The sequence below is a fragment of the Scyliorhinus canicula genome, chromosome 13, assembly GCF_902713615.1.
Source record: "Scyliorhinus canicula chromosome 13, sScyCan1.1, whole genome shotgun sequence".
Classification (NCBI taxonomy): Eukaryota; Metazoa; Chordata; class Chondrichthyes; order Carcharhiniformes; family Scyliorhinidae; genus Scyliorhinus; species Scyliorhinus canicula.
Window position 1 is genome coordinate 44,283,027 of NC_052158.1, and position 20,710 is coordinate 44,303,736.

General features: G+C 42.3%; 2 non-coding genes and 1 pseudogene across 2 annotated transcripts; 1 reads left to right on the forward strand and 2 right to left on the reverse strand.

Annotated features, from left to right (window-relative positions):
* LOC119975579 overlaps positions 1–20,710 on the reverse strand; it is a 173,578-nt pseudogene that overhangs the window by 106,542 nt on the left and 46,326 nt on the right.
* On the reverse strand, positions 2,141–2,222 carry trnas-gcu. Its single transcript has one exon. It is a non-coding gene; the product is annotated as a tRNA-Ser (tRNA).
* trnas-gcu lies at positions 12,609–12,690 on the forward strand. The gene has a single exon. It is a non-coding gene; the product is annotated as a tRNA-Ser (tRNA).

Consider the following 20,710-nt stretch of genomic DNA (forward strand, 5'->3'; position numbering starts at 1 on the left):
AGCTGCAACATGAGCTGTTCATTACAGCTGTGATAAACGTGTTGCTGTGAGCATTCAGTGGTGTCGATTCACATCATCCGTGTTTGGAGCTCTGTCAGAAACTGTCTGGAAAGTTAACACGACAGTTGCCCGCTGATGGATAAGTCCAGTTTGCAATCTGCCTGAGGAGTGAGCAGACTGACTCTGATCAGAACCTTTCAAAGTTTGTATTTTTGCCCTGAATGTTATTTTCTGTAAAGGTGACATCAGCGGCACGGTGGCAAAGTGGTTAATACTCCTGCTTCACAGCGCCGGGGATGTGCCTGTCAGTCTCTGTTACTGTCTATGATCTTGTGATTGTGCCTGTCAGCCTCTGCTACTGTCTGAGTGCATGATTCCATCTGAGAGGCAGACATTTACCGTTTGAGTGGAGCTGCCATCCTTTGTTAATGTCTCTGAGCACGTGGTTGAAGCCAACTCCATGGGGAAATACAAGAATATCAATTTCATTTTTGTCATTTACTACTAACACCACCACCCCCCCCCCCCCCCCCCCCCGGTCCCCCCAACCCCTAGTCACATCCCATCACTGGTTCCTCACATTGACCTGTTCTGCAACGCCGCCAATTCATGTGAATTTCTCCCGCTCTGTTGCGGTTCTGTGTTGTGGCCAGTAGATGTCAGCACACTCTGGTAGAGCGAAGTTCACAGTTCAGAGAGAGAGAGACAAGAGACAAGAATTATTCACATTATATTGAATTTGGTAAGGCGGGATTTAGAAAAATTAAAATGTGGAGATGATGTTTCCTTAGTTCCAGTTTGTGAATGTGGGATTCATTCCGTATCTGTCACTCACTGGTAATATGTGAGAGTGTGAGAGACATTATGAACCTGCCAGTCTTGTTCACCATACGTGAGTGTGGTACGCTGTCAGTGTCGGGCTTATTCTATATATAATTTACAGTGCATAAGGAGGCCATTCAGCACATCTAGTCAACACCAAACCCAGAAAGAGCACCCTTCCCAAGCCCGCACCTCCATCCTATCCCAGCAACCTCAATTGACGTTGGGACCAAAAATAATGCACAATGTATGGATTGTATTGACTGCAATTTGTTTCTTCCTTCATGTTTAATTGAGGTTGAATTTTGTTTGATTGTTGAAGTAAAATCAAAATAAATAAACAGTTGTCTCTTGCTTTTCTCATTGGGATCATTGGGTTAATTTGGTTCTTTTTGGTTCGTTGGCCTCCACAGGGAACCGAACAAAAGACATTTGGAACCTAGCTTTATAAATAGAAGCGTCGAGGACAATAGCAAGGTCGTATGGAGATCCTTCATAAAAACCTGGAATGCAAATAGAAAATGTTGGGAAAACCCGGCTGGTCTGGTAGCATCTGTGACGATATAAACAGAGTTGCCGTTTCAATTCCAGTATGACTCTTTTTCGGATTCTCTGTTTCCCTCTCCACAAATCCTGCCAGACCTGCTGAGATTTTCCAGCATTTTCTGTTTTTATCACGGGAATACGAGACAACTACTCGCGACTTACATGGACAAGCGGGCTGAATGGCCTCACACGGTGCTATAACTATTCTATGATTCCAGGCTGTCCACATAATTGAAACCTTCTACACCTGTATCATTCAGGTGAATGTGCACTCCCGCCGCTACATTAAAGTAATGAATTCATTTATTGAATCCACTCATTCCTCAGCTGAGCAGATTTCTGTTGGCTCACTGTGAATATTTGTAAAACTCGTCACAAAGAAATATGGTTTGACTTTGACACTCCCCAATAGACAAAGTAGTTCCTCTCTTCGTCTCCAAACTATTCAACTCATTCTTGGAATTCAGGCACTTCCAACACAACTCGATACAATCTGGCATCACAACTTGGACTGGATTGTCACGTCAGTGATTGCAAATCCACCTTATGGCAAAAGTGATTTACTTCTGAGAAAACGGTGGATGAAAGAAAATGAAATAAAAATTGCTTATTGTCACGAGTAGGCTTCAATTAAGTTACTGTGAAAAGCCCCGAGACGCCACATTCCGGCGCCTGTCCGGGGAGGCTGGTACGGGAATCGAACCGTGCTGTTGGCCTGCTTTTTTTTAAAAGCCAGCTATTTAGACCAGTGTGCTAAACCAGCCCTTATGATCGACGAGGATGGGATTCGAACCCACGCATGCAAAGCACAATGGATTAGCAGTCCATCGCCTTAACCACTCGGCCACCTCGTCATTGCCTGCCAGTTTTGGGTACAGTATATCTCTGTTATATTTCAGCTCAACCATTCATGTGCCATTACCACGTTCAGTGATCACATTCTGAACCGATCAGTAGAAATAGACGGGAAGAGAGAGTTTTCTCTCTCATACCCACTTCTTCTACTTCATGTGACTATAAATGAATCATTCTGTATCTGTCATTCTCTGATACAATATATCTGCATCATATTCAGACTGTGTTTAGCATTTTCTGCTGCTGTGTGAGCGTTGGGTCACTTTCTGATTGTGTCCGTGGAATTGTGCGTGAACAAGCAATTTGTTCCGACAGTGTGACTGTTGTGAGATTCGCTCATTATCTGTCAATACTATGTAAGTGAGTGTGGAGTCCTTTATTGCTCCTTCAACAAACATTCAAACCCTCAAACATTGACCAAAAGTGGCAACCGTGTGTACCATCTTCAAGATACACTACAGTAAATTACGAAGATTTATTAGACACACCTTCCAAACCCACGACCATAGAAAGCATTCTACCTCGCTGCCTCACAGCCTGGTGCAGGATCTGTTCGGCCCAAGGCCATAAAAACTATAGAGTCATGAAGACAGCCCAGTCCATCATGCAAACCTGCCTTCCATCCATTGACTCTGTCGACACCTTCGGTTGCCTTGGGAAAGCGGGCAGCTTAATCAAAAACCCCTCCCACCCGGGTTATTATCTCTTCCATCGGGGAGGAGTAACAAAAGTCTGGGAACAGGGACTAACAGGTTCAAAAACAACTACTTCACCGTAGTTATCAGACTGCTGATTGGTCATCTTATGGTCTACACTGATCTCCTTACCAGTGGCGGAGTGGCCAGGGTGTCAGCTTGCCCGATGGCAAGTGGGCCCCTGATGAAGTGGGCCCCCTATATCAAATAAAAATGCAATAAAGAAACAAACACAGACAACTGTTTTAGTAATAAAAAGGAATAATAAAAAAAGAGAACAGGACACAAATAAGCAGTGCATGAAAAGGAACAAAAAGGGGAGGTAGTGGAAGGATGTGGAATAGGGGGGCCCGGGTCGGGCATAATTAAGGAAATTCCATGTTTTCAGCAAGAGTGTGTGAATTTAAAGATAAAGTTACAATTCGTGATTTGAGATGGTCGGCAACTTCAAAGGTAGTCTTGGTTCAGCCGGTACATCGGTCCGGGGCCCGGAGAGCCAGAAGGGGCCCGTGAATCTCTGAAGGGCCCTTAAAAATTATAATTAATTAGATAAATAAATCTCCAACTTCTTTCCTGAGATTTGTATTCTAACTTAATAAAGTATAATTGTTTTTAAAAAGAGCAATACCAAATAAAAATGCAATAAAGGAACAAACAAATAATCACTCAGTGTATGAAGGAACGAAGCAGTGTTAAACAGATGTGAAAAGGAGTGGGGGGGGGGGGGGGCGGCTGGTTCACCCGGGTCGGACATAGTTTGAAATCCATGTTTTCAGCAAGAGTGTATGAATTTAAAGATAAAGTTACAGTTCGTGATTTGAGATGGTCGGCAACTTGAAAGGCTATCAAGCAGTACATAGGGTCGTGAGGTCACCGAAAAGGAGAAGCAGTACCTTTGACCGTGAATCATGAGGTCAAAGATATTGAAGTGATAAGCCATGATCGGTAAACTCAAGGGGTTGCGACTTGTAACACTACACTGGTATCAAACTGGACATGTTAACTTTGGTCGTGGGACCATTCTTAATGTCTTACTATAGTCGGACCAAACTCTAAGTTTCAACAGTTGTCTCAGTTTGATTCTGGTGTGAACACTGGACAGTGGATTGTCTCCTCTTCTGAAGCTGCATAGGCCACAGTAGTATTGACTAATGAACATAGCCTATTGAAGTGTAAGTAAATTATTTTATATTTTTTATCAAGTAGGGGTTTATCTGGCGTTCCTTCAAGTTATTCTTGCAATCATCAATATTCATTTTTCCCAATGTGGGCTATTTTTAATTAAGTTTTTATTTCAGGAATATTACCCCTACCAGCATGGAAAAGAAAAAGCATAAATCCGGGTCACTAAAACGCAAAGAACAAAAAGAAGCAGAAAGGAAGGAATCAGCCAAGCGATGCAGACCTATTACAGAGTTTGTAATACAACAAGCACAATCCAGATCAATATCCAGTTCTGCAACAAATAATCAAGAAGCAAGAAACAATGCTCATGGTGATGATGCAATGACATGCGAGTTACAAGAACAGAGAAGAGCTACTTTGAATGTAGAGAGAAATACAAGTGCATCCATTACTAATCAACCCAGGCCCAATATTTCTTCTGGTTTCCTTGTTCCGGTATCTGTACTGCCTGTAGTTGCAACATCTGAACACATAGCTTCAACTAGTGACAGGGAATCAGATATTCCTTCAAGCATAAACGACTTGGTTTCTGAAGCACATCCTGTAAATTAACCTACGCAAGAAAATGAAAGATCAATTACTGGAATCTTCCAATATCCATCATGAGCAAATGCTCAGCAATATATTAGTGTGGTTAATGATGGCACCTTAGATAAATGTTTTGCAGCATCACTAATTAAAAGGAAAGAAGAAGTATTGAAGAAGAGAAGTATTGTCATGAGGATTATAGATATCATAAAGATGTTAGGCAAGCAAGCACTTCCTTTTCGAGGTCACAGAAACGAATCGGCCTACAGTCTAGATATTGAGGTTCTGAAACATGGCAATTTTTTAGCTGCAGTGCAGTTGATGGCAAAATATGACCCCATTATGGCAGCTCACGTTTCTGCACTGCAAAACAAGTCTAAACAAAGAATCAAACAATTAGAGCAACAAGGAAAGGCTCAAAGTAAAGGCCGTGGTGGACTTGTTACATAGCTGAGTAAAACAACTATAAACATGTTAATCAAAATTATGAAGAATATGATACAAGAAAGAATTAGCCATGAAGTTTCTCAAGCAAAATATTATTCTATTCAGGTTGATTCAACAAAAGAAAGTTCATCCATCGATCAGTTTAGCATTATTATTCGGTATGTGCTTAAAGGTATTATCTGTGAGCGACTACTTTCAGTTGTGCCAAGTAATGATGGTACGGGACAGGGACTTTTTGAACTATTGACTGAAACATTACAGCATCTTAAAATTGACCCCCAAAAATGTTTATCTGATAGCACAGATGGCACTGCAAGCTACCATGGCCAGTATAATGGTTTACAAAGTAAAATTGCTGATGTGGCTGATCAACATGTTGATATATGGTGCTATGCCCATGTCTTGAATTTGGTGATAACTGAAACAACAAAATGTTGTGTTCCTGCAGTTTCTTTTTTCAATTTGCTCCAGAATATAGCAACTTTTGTGAAAGCATCATACAAGAGAATGGCTGTATGGATAGAAGTTGTTGGAAAACATCTAGGACAAGAAAAAATGAAACGATTAAAGCTAATTGGTGAGACCAGATGGTCAGGAAAATCCAATGCAGCAACAACTATATTTGGACGTTTTGATGATGCCGCTGCCAGTACTTTCGTGAATCTATTGACATGCTTATCAATGATACAAGATTCAGAAAAGTTTGATGCAAAAACAAAACATGAAGCAAATGTTTTACTTCAAAGTCTTCTAAAGTTTGAAACCATATTGACAGCATTTACTTGTATATATTTGAAACTACAACCCCGTTATCAAGTTATCTACAGACAAGTGGTTTAGATATGTTAACTGCATGGAGTTTGGTAGATTCAGCTACAACAAAGTTGAAGGAACAGACAAGAACATTTGATAACGTTCGCAGCAAGGCTTTGGAATTTGTAAATAAATGTAATGACAGGATTTCACAGATGAATATGGATGAAAATCAAACATTGGAAATTGATGTGTTGGAAACAGCATTGCCAGTTAAGAGGCAGAGGAAGAAGAAAAGAATGGCAGATGAGCTTATTGATGATGAAAGAAATTCCTCAGATTCTCTAGCTGATTTTCGAGTAAATGTGTTTAACCTAATAATGGATCGCATTGTCCAGTCACTAGAAACGCGCTTTGTACAACACAAACAGTTGTATAAAGATTTGTCCTGCTTGGACCCAGCAAAGTTTAAAACTATTGCAGAGAAGGGCCTTGAAGATGAAGCATTGGAAGGTATTATTAAGGTGTTTCCACAAATCAGCAAAGATCAAGTAATATTGGAATTGTTTTCTTTTGCTTCAAACTTTGATGTATTAAAGCTATTGCTTGATGGTGAGAATATGGATTCCAGTTGCAACAATTGTAAAATTTGCAGCACTTGCCCATCGTGTGTACTACAAATTCTGGCATCCAACAGACTCCATGACAAGGCATATGATAACCTTTATGAACTTTATAAAGTAATCTGCACACTATCAGTTACTCAAGTCCAATGTGAGAGGACATTTTTAAAGCTAAAGATCATAAAGACAAGGTTAAGAAATTCGCTGTCTGAGGAGAATTTGGAATCATACATGTTGCTATCCATTGAAAAGGGATTGTTAGATGAATTGGATGCAGAAGCAATTATTGGCAGATTCACACAATCATCTAGCGAACACAAACGATTGCTCTTAATATAGTGGACTGCATGCAATGCTCTATTGTGCTTTTGAGCTATCTGTTAATGTGTAAATTGTGCAGTAAAGTATTAAAAAATATCAACCAATTACTTAAAATTTTAAAAATAAATTAAAAATTCAATTATAACAATCTGTATTTACATTTGGTATCTACTGCCAGTAATATGTACAGTACATGTACACTGTAATTACTAAGAAATGCACATTTTTTCCACAAAAAATTTAATTGTACCCTTTTTTTCATATGTATTTTTTGAAAATTTTATTTATTCGTTATGAAAATTAAATGATAGCATTGTAGTTGTGGGTGGGCCCCCTTTGTCTCCTGGCAACCAATATTTTTAGACCCAGTCTGCCACTGCTCCTTACACATCTTCCCACCAAGTGGTACTACACTCCGGTGCTGCTGTCTGTATATTTATATTTATCGTGTGTCCTATGTTTTTTCAGGTCTGGAATTATCTGTCTTAACTGTATGCAGAATACCTTTCACTGTACCTCAGTGCACGTGATCATAAATCAAATCAAATCAAAAGAGCAGAATATACCTGGGAACCCAACCACCTGGAGGTTCCCTTCCATGTCACCCACCACCCTGACATGGAAATATATTGCCGTTCCTTCACTGTCGCTGGGGCAAAATCCTGGAATTCCCTTCCCAACAGCACAGTGGATGTACGTGTACCTGAAGGACTGCAGAGGTTAAAGAAATCAACTCACCAGCCCAGGCTGAAGGGTGACTCGGGATGGGCATTAAATGCTCGCCTAACCTGCCATGCCCACATTGCCAAAATGAATAAAAACAGGATTAAGCCCTTATATTACCTCACAGACACTGTGATCCTATTGGCCTTGCGAATTCCGAGTTGACCAGATGTTATTCTCTGAACACCTTTGTGTGAGGAACAGGGAGGGCGGGAATTCGATCTGTTGATTTGAGCAAACAGATCAATGCAGCTGTGAGGATTTCCTCAGCACAGACCTAAACTGCTCAATTTCTCTTCATAAGGCAAAGCCTCATCTCTGAAATCATCTCAATGAATCTTCTCTGAACTGCCTCCAATGTAACTACTTCCCTCCTCAAGTAAGGGGACCAAAACTGTACAGAATACTCCAAGTGTCACAGGCCTTGTACCGTTGCAGCAACACTTTCCTACATTAATACACTACCCCTCGAGAAATAAAGGCCAAAATTCCATTTGCGTTCCTTATTACCCGCTGCACCTGCAGACTAGTTTTCTGCAATTCATAGACGAGGACACCCTTTTCCATCTGTACCGAACACTCTGAAGTTTCTCTCCATTTATATAACAAGTTGCCTTTCTATGTTTCTGACCAAAATCGATACCTCACAGATATCCACGTTAAACATAATCTGCCAAATTTTGGCCCAATCACCAAAGCTATTCATACCCATTTGTAAATTTCTTATTTCTTTATTGAAACTTGTTATCCCACCTATTTTAGTGTCATCTGAAAATTTGGCTTTCGTACCTTTGTTCTTGCATCCAAGCTATTAATATAGAATGTAAATAGTTTGGGTCTGAGGATCGAATCCTGTGACACAGCGTTAATTATATCTTACCATCCAGAAAAATATGAATTAATCCCAACTCTCTGCATTCTGCTGGGTACCGGTCCTCTATTTAAACTATTAAATTACCCCTAATACATTATGACCTCACCTTGTGCAATGACCTTTCGTGTGGTAAATTATCAAAAGTCCAGATATAGTACATCTATAGGACCCTATTACCACTTTGCCTGTTAAATCTTAGAAAAGCTCGAGCAAATTAGTCAAACACGATTTACCCTTTATAAAATGGTGTTGGTTGTGTTAGATTGCGTCTTGACTTTCCAAATGCCCTGCTATTACCACCTCAATAAATAATTCTAACTTATTTCCAAACAACAGATGTCAAACTAACTGGTCTATAGTTTACTACTTTCTGTCTCCCTCCCTTTTAAATAAGGGCATTTCTTAAACCATTGGAACGGTTCCCACATCCAGCAGCTTTTGTAATATTGTAACCATGGATCCACTGTCTCTGCTGTCACCTCCTTTAAGACGCTCGGATGTAGGCCATTCGGCCCTATGGACCTGATTCCCTTCAATACCAATCATTTAGTTAGTACATTTTCCTATCGATTATGATTTTTAGAAGTTCCTCCCTTTCCATTACTTCTGATATTTACCAATGAGGTTGCAGTCGTGTCCGCGACCGTAAAAACTGAGACAACATATGGATTTAATGTCTCCGCCATTTCTGTGTTCCCCACTACAGTATTAACTCCCCAGTCTCATCTTCCAAGGGACCAACATTCACTTTAGCTACTCCCTTCCCTTCTATATATAGAAGCTTTTGCTGTCCATTTTTATATTTTGTGCTAGTTTTCTTTCGTAATTTACCTTTGCGCTTTTTGTTACTCTTTCAGGACCCCTTTGTTGATCATTAAACGTTTCCAAATCTTCCAGCCTGCCACTAGCCTTTGCATATGCGACACCCTAGTTTTGTATCTATTTTATCTTTAACTTCCTTCCTTCGGCAAGGATATCCCCCCCCCCCCCCCCCCCTCTCCCTCTCTCTCCCTCTCTAACTCTCTGGAATATATATTTTGCTTGGGAGGAGCTGAATATCTCCTTAAACATCTGGCACATACACCAGATGGACTTGCAGTGGACCTCGGCAACATATTCTCAAGAACAATTTATGTTGGACAATAAATGTTGACCAAGCGAGCCACACCCATATCCCGTAAAATAATGTTAACAATGTCTTGGAAATCGAGTTCTTTGAACAGAGCTCAGAAAGTTCACTGATCACAAACAAAATACTGTCAAATGCTGAAAATAAGAAATGATAAAAATCAGGAAATACACATCAACTAAACAGCATCTGTGAAGAGAAATAGACGCAGCGTTTCAGCCCTGTGCTTGGATATTTCCTTCTCTCTCAACTTGAAATTCTGGACTCAGCTGATAGACAGCATGCAGTCAATCACCAGTCATCAGTATCAGATATAATGAACGTTTAGGATAGCGTGGCCGAGGGGTCTAAAGAGATGGGTTTAGGCTTGCCTTCCTTTGAGGATGCTAGTGTCAAACCAACGTTGTCATCATTATTATAGGAAACCCGCTGAGGCGAGAAAGGGAAGTAAGAATGAAGGATGTTGCAAAACAATTGCTCATATACGTAAAGAGTTTTTTCTAACATTTATGGATACTGTGCAAATCAAGCTGGATTCATTTGGTGCCGCTTGTTCTCACCTTTCAGCCCCTCAGTCTCCGTATTCCCGGGACCACTTATGACACCATCAAAAACATTCTGTACAGTTTTGGTCCCCTTACTTGAGGAGGGAAGTAGTTACATTGGAGGCAGTTCAGAGAAGATTCACTGGGTTGATTCCAGAGATGAAGGCTTTGCCTTATGAAGAGAAATTGAGCAATTTAGGTCTGTGCTCTCTCGAGTTTAGAAGAATAAGAGGAGATTAACTTGAGCTGGACAAGATGATTAAATGAATTGACAAAGTAGATGTCGACAGGATGTTTCCTTTCGTGCGGCAAAATGAAATAAGGATAAATGATTTCCCTCAAAGGGCTGTGAATCTGTGGAATTCGCGACCGCAGAGTGTGGTGGATTTTGCGACATTGAGTAAATTTAAGGAGGAGATGGAGAGATATGTAATTAGTTCTGGGTTGAAGAGTTTCAGAGAAATGGCAGGCAAGAAGAGTTGATGCCGAGATGAGAGCCGGGATGATTGTGTTGAATGGTGGAGCAGCCTCAAAGGGCCGAATTGTTCTTATGTCCACACACAGTGCTGTAAGTGAGGGAGTTCCCGGATTTTAGCACAGGAACGGGGAGACAGGACGGTGCGAATCTGAGGAAGTGGAATGAGCAAGTAGATTCCTGTTTTTTTTTTCCTTTTAAAAAATAAATCTTGAGTACCCTATTTTGTTTTCCAATTTAGCGTGGACAATGCACCTAACCTGCACATCTTTTGGGTTAATGGGTGAGGCCCACACAGACGCGGGGGGAACGTGCAAACTCCACACAGTGCTGAATTTTTCCGTGTGTCTGCTCCTCTCCTGCTTCCAGGTGAGAGATTCCGCAGGTTTGCATGGTGTCACGAGGAGGAAAATCAATGGCAGGAGTGCGATTTGAACACACGCCTCCAGAGAAGCCTGAGTGGTCATTCTGACTAGCTGCAAGTAGAAGCAAGCTACCTGCACAAAGCGATTTAGATTGCATATTTATTGTCATTATACTGTAGTTAGAACTCAACGGAAATGTGTTTTTCCGTTTTTCAACACCAGCCAGAGTCGTGTATCTTCAGTTCCTTCCGTCCCCAAGCCGCTGGCGGGTGAGGAGATCCTCATAGCTGCATTGATCTGTTTGCTCAAATCAACAGACCGAATTCCCGCCCTGCCTGTTCTTCACACGAAGGTGTTGGGAGGATAACATCTGGTCAACTCGGAATTCACAAGGCCAATAGGATCACAGTGTCTGTGAGGTAATATAAGGGCTTAATCCTGTTTTTATTCATTTTGGGAATGTGGGCATGGCAGGTTAGGCGAGCATTTAATGCCCATCCCGAGTCACCCTTCAGACAGGACTGGTGAGTTGCTTTCTTCAACCTCTGCAGTCCTTCGGGTGTACGTACATCCACTGTGCTGTTGGGAAGGGAGTTCCAGGATTTTGCCCCAGCGACAGTGAAGGGACGGCAATATATTTCCAAGTCAGGGTGGTGGGCGACATGGAAGGGAACCTCCAGGTGGTTGGGTTCCCAGGTATATTCTGCTCTTTTGATTTGATTTGATCTATTATCACGTGCACTTGGGTACAGTGAAAGGTATTCTGCATACACTTAAGACAGATCATTCCAGACCTGAAAAAACATAGGACACACGATAAATACACAGACAGCAGCACCGGAGTGTAGTACCACTCGGTGGGAAGATGTGAAAGGAGATCAGTGTAGACCATAAGATGGCCAATCAGCAGTCTGGTAACAACGGTGAAGTAGTTGTTTTGAACCTGTTAGTCCCTGTTCTCAGACTTTTGTCAGTCCTCCCCGATGGAAGAGATAATAACCCGGGTGGGAGGGGTTTTTGATAAAGCTGCCCGCTTTCCCAAGGCAACGGGAGGTGTAGACAGAGTCAATGGATGGAAGGCAGGTTTGCATGATGGACTGGGCGGTCTACATTACTATAGTTTTTACGGTCTTGGGCCGAACAGATCCCGCACCAGGCTGTGATGCAGCGAGCTAGAATGCTTTCTATGGTCCTGGGTTTGGAAGCTGGTGTCTAACAAACCTTCCGAATTTACTGTAGTGTATCTTGAAGATGCTACACACGGTTGTCACTTTTGGTCGGTGGTGGAGGGTTTGGATGTTACACTTACACTAGTGAAAATGTGGAGATACACGAACTCACTTACAATACCAGAGACTGACAAATACAGAATTACTTTCAATCTAATTCACCGTTCCGGAAACCGACTGTCGGAACAAATCGCTTGTTCACGCACAATCCCACCGACACAATCAGAAAGGGACCCAACGCTCACACAGCAGCAGAAAATGCTAAACACAGTCTGAATATGACACAGATATATTGTGCCAGTGAATGACAGATACAGAATGATTAATTTATACTCACACAAAGTAGAAGAAGTGGGTCTGAGAGAGAAACCTCCCTCTGTCCGTCTATTTCTACTGATAGGTTCAGAACGTGTCCACTTAACTTGTTAATGGCACATGAATGGTTGGACTGAAATACAACACAGATATACTGTACCAGAAACTAGCACGCAGCGACGAGGTGGCCGAGTGGTTAAGGCGATGGACTGCTAATCCATTGTGCTCTGCACGCGTGGGTTCGAATCCCATCCTCGTCGATCTTTCATCCACCATTTTCTCAGAAGTAAATCACTTTTGCCATAAGGTGGAGAAACTGATGTGACAATCCAGTCCAAGTTATGAGGCCACATTGTATCGAGTTGATTTCGGAAGCGCCCGAATTCAAAGACTGAGTTGAACAGATTGAATACTAAGAGAGGAACTACTTTGTCTATTGGGGAATGTCAAAGTCAAGCCATATTTCTTTGTTCAGGGGAATGCGAGTTTAACAAATATTCACATTAAGCCAACAGAAATCTGCTAAACTGAGGAAAGAGTGGATTCACTAAATGAATTGATTACTTTAATGTAGCGGCGGCAGCGCATATTCACCTGAATGATACAGGTATAGAAGGTTTCAATTATGAGGACAGCCTGGAATCATAGAATGGTTATAGCAGAAGGTGAGGCCATTCTGCCCGCTTGTCCGTGTCAGTCGCCAGTAGTTGTCTCGTATTCCCGTGATAAAAACAGAAAATGCTGGAAAATCTCAGCGGGTCTGGCAGGATTTGTGGAGAGGGAAACAGAGAATCGGAAGAAGGGACATACTGGACTCGAAACGGTAACTCTGTTTATATCGTCACAGATGCTACCAGACCAGCCGGGTTTTCCCAACATTTTCTATTTGTATTCCAGGTTTTTATGAAGAATCTCCATGGCGACCTTGCCTTTGTACTCGACGCTTCTATTTATAAAGCCAGGTTCCAAACGCCTTTTGTTCTGTTCCCTGTGGAGACCAACGAACCCAAAAGAACCAAATTAACCCAATGATCCCAATGAGAAAAGCAAGAGACAACTGTTTATTTCTTTTGATTTTACTTCAGCAATCAAACAAAATTCAACCTCAATTAAACATGAAGGAAGAAACAAATTGCAGTTGATACAATCCACACGTTGTGCATTATTTTTGGTCCCAACGCTAGGTGAGGTTGCTGGGATAGAATGGCGGTGCGGGCTTGGGAAGGGTGCTCTTTCAGGCTCTGGTGTAGACTCGATGTGCCGAATAGCCTCCTTGTATATAGCACTTGTATATATAGAATAAGCCCGACACTGACAGCGTACCACACTCACGTATGGTGAGCAAGACTGGCATGTTCAGAATGTCTCTCACACTCTCACATATTACCAGTGAGTGACAGATACAGAATGAATCCCACATTCACAAACTGGAACTAAGGAAACATCATCTCCACATTTTAATTTTTCTAAATCCCGCCGTCCCAAGTTCAATATACTGTGAACAATTCTTGTCTCTTCCCTCTCTCTCTCTGAACTGTGAACTTCGCTCTACCAGAGTGTGCTGCCATCTACTGGCCACAACACAGAACCGCAAGAGAGCGGGAGAAATTCACATGAATTGGCGGCGTTGCAGAAACAGGTCAATGTGAGGAATCAGTAATGAAATGAAATGAAAATGAAAATCACTTATTGCCACGAGTAGGCTTCAAATGAAGTTACTGGGATGTGACTGGGGGGGGGGGGGGGGGTGTTAGTAGTAAATAACAACAAATAAATTGATATTCTTGTATTTCCCCATGGACTTGGTCAATTTGGAAATATTTATCTTAAGGAGCAGAAATGTTTTTAAGTGAACGCTGGATGAGAGGAGTGAGAATGGATTTCAATGACAACCAAATAATGTTGCATCAAGTAGACCATAGAATCCACCGATCCTTTAGTCTGGGTGGGCATCTCCTGGGCCACTGTAACAATTGGAGAATAATCTGGTTTTAATAAGTCCATTGTGGATTGGATGAATGAAGATTTGCAAATTGTTTTCGGACACTAAACGATGCAATCACACACTCACAGAGAGTTACAGAGGCTGACAAATGGAATCACACACTCACAGACAGTAATAATCACACAAGGTACAATCACACTCACAAAGAGTAACAGACGCTGACAGATACAGTCACACTCTCACAGACAGTGGTATGTTTTGACAGATACAATCAAACACTCACAGACACTGACAGACAATGATAGATACAATCATGAACTCACCAGGAAGTATCGGGCACTGATGAATACAGTGACACGCTCACGGATAGGAAGGGACTGACAAATTCAACCACATACTCATAGACAATAACAACGTATGGGAGCTCCAATCAAACGGTAAATGTCTGCCTCGCAGATGGAATCATGCACTCAGACAGTAACAGAGACTAACAGGCACATCCCTGGTGTGAAGCAGGAGTACTAACCACTTTGCCACCGTCATGCTAATGTCACCTTCTCAGAAAAATAATCAGGGCAAAAATACAAACTTTGAAAGGTTCTGACCAGAGTCAGTCTGCTCACTCCTCAGGAAGATTGCTAACTGGACATATCCATCAGCGGGAAATGTCCAGTCAACTTTCGAGACAGTTTCTGACAGAGCTCCAAACAAGGATGATGTGAATCTACACCACAATGCTCACAAAAACACGTTCATCACAGCTGTAATGAACAGCTCATGTTGCAGCTTTAGTTCAGACAGTGGAGGATTATCACAGGCGCTCTGTCACACTGCATGTTCCTTCAAACAGGTTTCTGACTGGGCACATGGAATGAGCGGTTGTGTGAACATTAGTGATTCAGGGGGAGATTTCTAATTTACCAGCCTGGAGTTAGGATTCCATTCCCAGACATTTCCCTTTCTCTTTCTGAATCCATCTCTGTCCTCTTGCTCATTTACACTTTTCATTATTCCGCCAATGGCGAGCACGTTTTCAGCTGTCTGAACCTTTAGCTCTGCAATTCATTCCAGAAACATCTCCAACTACTCCTCCACCGTCCAACTGCAAAGTGAAGGAATGCAATAAGATTCAATAACGTATTCAACTCGATGTTGTGTCCAGAAACCTGTGGCGCGCTGAGTTAAAAGGAGAGGTGATCATCCTCTTGTTTACGTTAATCTGCATTGCAGCACTGTAGCAGACCAAGGACATAAAGGTCAGGGCGGGAACAAAATGGATATTGGAAATGACAAGTGGCAGGATGTTCAGTCAGCCTTGCGGATTGAACTCTGATTTCTCAAAGCGGCCACCCAGTCTGCGATTTGGTGTGCTGAAGTAGATAGAAAATTGTGGCAGCACATGCAGTAGTTTAAACTGAAAAATAACTTGTGTATCGCTGTTTCACCTGGAAAGAATGGTTGTGGCCTTGGATATTGAGAAGAGAGGAGGTAAAATACATGTTTTCCGTCTCACAGAATAACAGAATATTTTACACAACCTGAATCACCTTTACTGAACAGAGAAAGGTTCTCCTTAAGACGGTTCTGATCGAAATATTTACTCCGCTCCATAAACAAAGCACTAACTACACAAATGGCCGGGACACCCTTTGTCTTTCATTGAAGGTTATCACCCAATTTGGCTGTTTGGGGGATGAACGTAAAACTTTATCGTGTACGATAATTATCATTTTAAATAAAATGCATTAAATATATGAAAGAATAGTTAATAAATGATAATTAGTCAATATTAAGGAAAAGCCCATCCGATCAGGTCAGGGAATTTTGGGAATGGACCGGTGTGAGACATTCCCAGACCATATCCAACATTCTCCTCAGCATAAAGCCTAACCCCGAAAAGACTGAAACAGACACTCGTTTGATCACATCACGATCAACATCAGTAACACCTTAACCATGAGGCTACTGGTGAAGTCATGATGACTTCGAATTTCTCCTACAATGCCAACTGACCCCATTGACTGACAGAATTACATTGCCCACGTGATTGGCGATGTTCAACTTGGCGAGTGATGGAAACTAATATCGCTGCTTCTAATCTTCACCAAAACAGAGATAAATGTTACATTGTTCATTTACATTTCTGATTTATAATTGTGTGGGGAATCGTTGGCCGTGAGGCTTTGGAAGCCAATGAAAAGTTGCTTTGAGTGAGATGAAAACAGCGGTTGGCTCATTGGTCGGGGTGTGTGATTCACCTTTCGGGAGTTTCATGAACCATAAAAGGTGAAAGATCCCGTGTTCAAATTTCGGACGTTTTTAAATGTCTGTACGATCGAGATTGACTTGACTGAGTTGGGAGCAGGTTTCGGTTCCAGAGAAATTATTGCAGAGAACATATCAAGAAGAAACGAACACAATTTAAAGATTGTTTGACCGTGTTGTGTGACTCTGAATTTACAAAATAAATCAACCTTAAATTCACAGAGAGCATCAGGCTAGGATTCAAAGAAGGAGACAACACAGCCACACGCAGCAACAGAAGTGGGAACAACACAGCTTCCAAAAGCGGGAACACATTTACAAAGAGGGAAGAATTTGACGCATCCACAGTAAAGTCGGCGGAGCCCCAGATGACTAGAGGCTGCTTCCCCCGTTGAGCGGTAGAGCTCATTGTTGGTGATGCAACCACAGGGTGACCACTCCTCAGGCGAAATGCAAGGTTAGACGCACTACCGTTACGCCACAAGCCGAAGAATGGTTGATTGCGCATTTCTCCGCGTAGATTTTTTTATTTACACTTTGAGGACATTTTGTACAAGGAAAACGAAACGGGAATAATGATGGAAACAGGATATTTGCTCCCTCCTTCCTTTTCCTCTTTACTTTCTGTGGATAAAACACCATAAGTCATAGGAGGAGAATTTGGCCACACAGCCCTTCGCGCCTGCTTTACCATTCAATCATGCCTAATATATTTCTCATCCCCATTTTCGTGCCTTCTCCCTATACCTTTACTTATCAAGAACCTATCTATGTCTGTCTTAAAGACACTCAGTGACTTGGCTGCCACAGCCTCCGGCGGCAGAGAGTTCCACAGATTCACCACCCTCTGGCTGAAGATATTCCTCTTCATCTCAGTTGACAATGATTGTCCTTTCAGTCTGAAGCTGTGGCCTTGTGTTCTAGTTTGTCCTACTAGTGGAAACATGCTCCCACGTCCACTCTATCTTGGCTACTCAATATTTGTAAGTTTCAATAAGATCCCCTGTTGCTCGTTCTGGGTGAGTGTGCTTAACACTCGATTTGGCTCTGTTTTGTTACTTAGCTTTGGAGTCACCAGGTATCGTTAAGATACCGCCACAAGTTTCAAGGTCAAGTTCAAAGCAATAAAACCATACACCAATTAGTAAGTTCAAACAAATGAGTTTATTATAATACAATTATAAACTACTCATGCACACGCTAAGATGACTAAACTATTCCCACCACTAAATAGACCAATACTTATCTGAATAAGGACCTGCCGGAGCAGGGGACAAGGCCTCTTGCTCTGCACTGGGTCCGCAGACTTCAGGTTGGTACGGGTTAAAAGGGGTCAGGAGTGTCTATCTCTGGTAGCAATCGTTGTGAGACACTTACTTGCTGGCAGCTGCTGTCCGAACCTCTCCTCTCTCTCGGTCAAGGTCTTCTTCGGTAAAGGCTGGTTGAGAGGGCTGGTCAAGAGAGGAGGGCTGGTCAAGAAGAACAAACTGAATTTGGGACCTGTCTTTTATAGGTCCCAGGGCTTCGCGTCCTTTTTGGCAGACCCTCTATCTGCTGGGGATCGATTGGGTCTCTTCCCAATCGATTTGTTTGAATCCGTCCATTACTAAGGTTGTCCCTCAGCTACTGGGCGGGCCTTCAGGTGCTTTGTCTTCGAACCCCGCTGGTGCCGGGGTGTCTGGCTTCCCATACAATGTTGCAATAACTTCCCTATTTGTGTCCTTTGTCCCTGGGATCGTTCCATTACTATGCTAACTGTCCCGGAGATTGCCTCATTAGTATGCGGAATGTTTGTTTCAGTGCTGTCTGCTCTCTTAGCAGACATAATACACAGTGGCTTGTTGCAGCCTGCTTGTGCTGCAAACTTTGTCCATTGTACCCTGCAAGCTTTGCGTTCCTCCATTTTGTATTAAGGGAATGGCCAACTTCAGTGGCTACACTTCCTCCTTGTGATCCTCATGAGAAATCATGAAGGATCACCCGAGTTCGGTGTCTTTGGGTTCCCTGACCTCAGCGAGTTCCATGGCCTCTGCACTTTCCTCAATTATGCCAAAAAACTTTATCTAACAATTTCTGATTGGCGCTATGTCAAAGGGGACATGCATAAGAACATAAGAACATAAGAACATAAGAACTAGGAGCAGGAGTAGGCCATCTGGCCCCTCGAGCCTGCTCCGCCATTCAATTAGATCATGGCTGATCTTTTGTGGACTCAGCTCCACTTTCCGGCCCGAACACCATAACCCTTAATCCCTTTATTCTTCAATAAACTATCTATCTTTACCTTAAAAACATGTAATGAAGGAGCCTCAACTGCTTCACTGGGCAAGGAATTCCATAGATTCACAACCCTTTGGGTGAAGAAGTTCCTCCTAAACTCAGTCCTAAATCTACTTCCCCTTATTTTGAGGCTATGTCCCCTAGTTCTGCTGTCACCCGCCAGTGGAAACAACCTGCCCGCATCTATCCTATCTATTCCCTTCATAATTTTAAATGTTTCTATAAGATCCCCCCTCATCCTTCTATATTCCAACGAGTACAGTCCCAGTCTACTCAACCTCTCCTCATAATCCAACCCCTTCAGCTCTGGGATTAACCTAGTGAATCTCCTCTGCACACCCTCCAGCGCCAGTACGTCCTTTCTCAAGTAAGGAGACCAAAACTGAACACAATACTCCAGGTGTGGCCGCACCAACACCTTATACAATTGCAACATAACCTCCCTAGTCTTAAACTCCATCCCTCTAGCAATGAAGGACAAAATTCCATTTGCCTTCTTAATCACCTGTTGCACTTGTAAACCAACCTTCTGTGACTCATGCACTAGCACACCCAAGTCTCTCTGAACAGCGGCATGCTTTAATATTTTATCGTTTAAATAATAATCCCGTTTGCTGTTATTCCTACCAAAATGGATAACCTCACATTTGTCAACATTGTATTCCATCTGCCAGACCCGAGCCCATTCACTTAACCTATCCAAATCCCTCTGCAGACTTCCAGTATCCTCTGCACTTTTCGCTTTACCACTCATCTTAGTGTCATCTGCAAACTTGGACACATTGCCCTTGGTCCCCAACTCCAAATCATCAATGTAAATTGTGAACAATTGTGGGCCCAACACGGATCCCTGAGGGACACCACTAGCTACTGATTGCCAACCAGAGAAACACCCTGGCATTATCAATTGAAATCGGGAACCTCTAACTATCCTCAATAAACTACTGTCATCTCATATTTAAACATTCTACAACATTCTAAACCCTTAATCATTCACACAGCAGCATCATTACATTTCATTCTCTCTGACTCGGCAGTCGAGGGCAGAGGTACATAATTAATAGAAAGAATCTCTTTATTTTACAAAGGCATTGAGTATAAAAATAAATACTTGGTTACATTTCCAGGGGTTCGGGGGACTGGTGGAATCCAAAAATAGGGGATCTCACTCTATACACTGTTGAGGCACGAGAGCGGTAAAACTCTCCTTCTCCATTTCCTCATCCTGAGGGTTTGGACTATAATACAGATGATCGCCATTGCTAAAAGTGATTCTATAACGTACAACAAGGAGTACCATGTCAGAAATCTGGTACACCAGGTCGAGGTACTGTTACCATTGACTGGGCTGGGGGTGGTCTGGGTTTGGGAGAAGTTAGCAAACGTTGTACTGTGGGAAAGGGGGTTTGCGTCCACGCGCAACCACGCAGATGCCACAAAAGCTAAAAACATTGCAATTGGAGTGCTTTTCATCTTCTCTCTCTCTTTTGTCCTCTCTTCCCTTCCTGGGATCTTGCTGTGCTGTTGCTTCGGTTCCTCTATCGAACGTCCAAAAGCTATGGAATCAAGCATTTTATCTGTTAGTGTTCAGCTTAATATCTTGACTTTAAGTATATCTGTCCTCTTGTTCCAAATTTCCCTTTATGATGGTCACCTCCATGTTACTCACTCATTTGTTTTTTCAAAAGCAGATTTAGGACCAGACATATACTTAACTACTAAACCAGTGCGAGCCGTCTCGCAGAGTGTTGCAATTTACCATCCCAAAATGTTCCTGGATGTAAATAGCA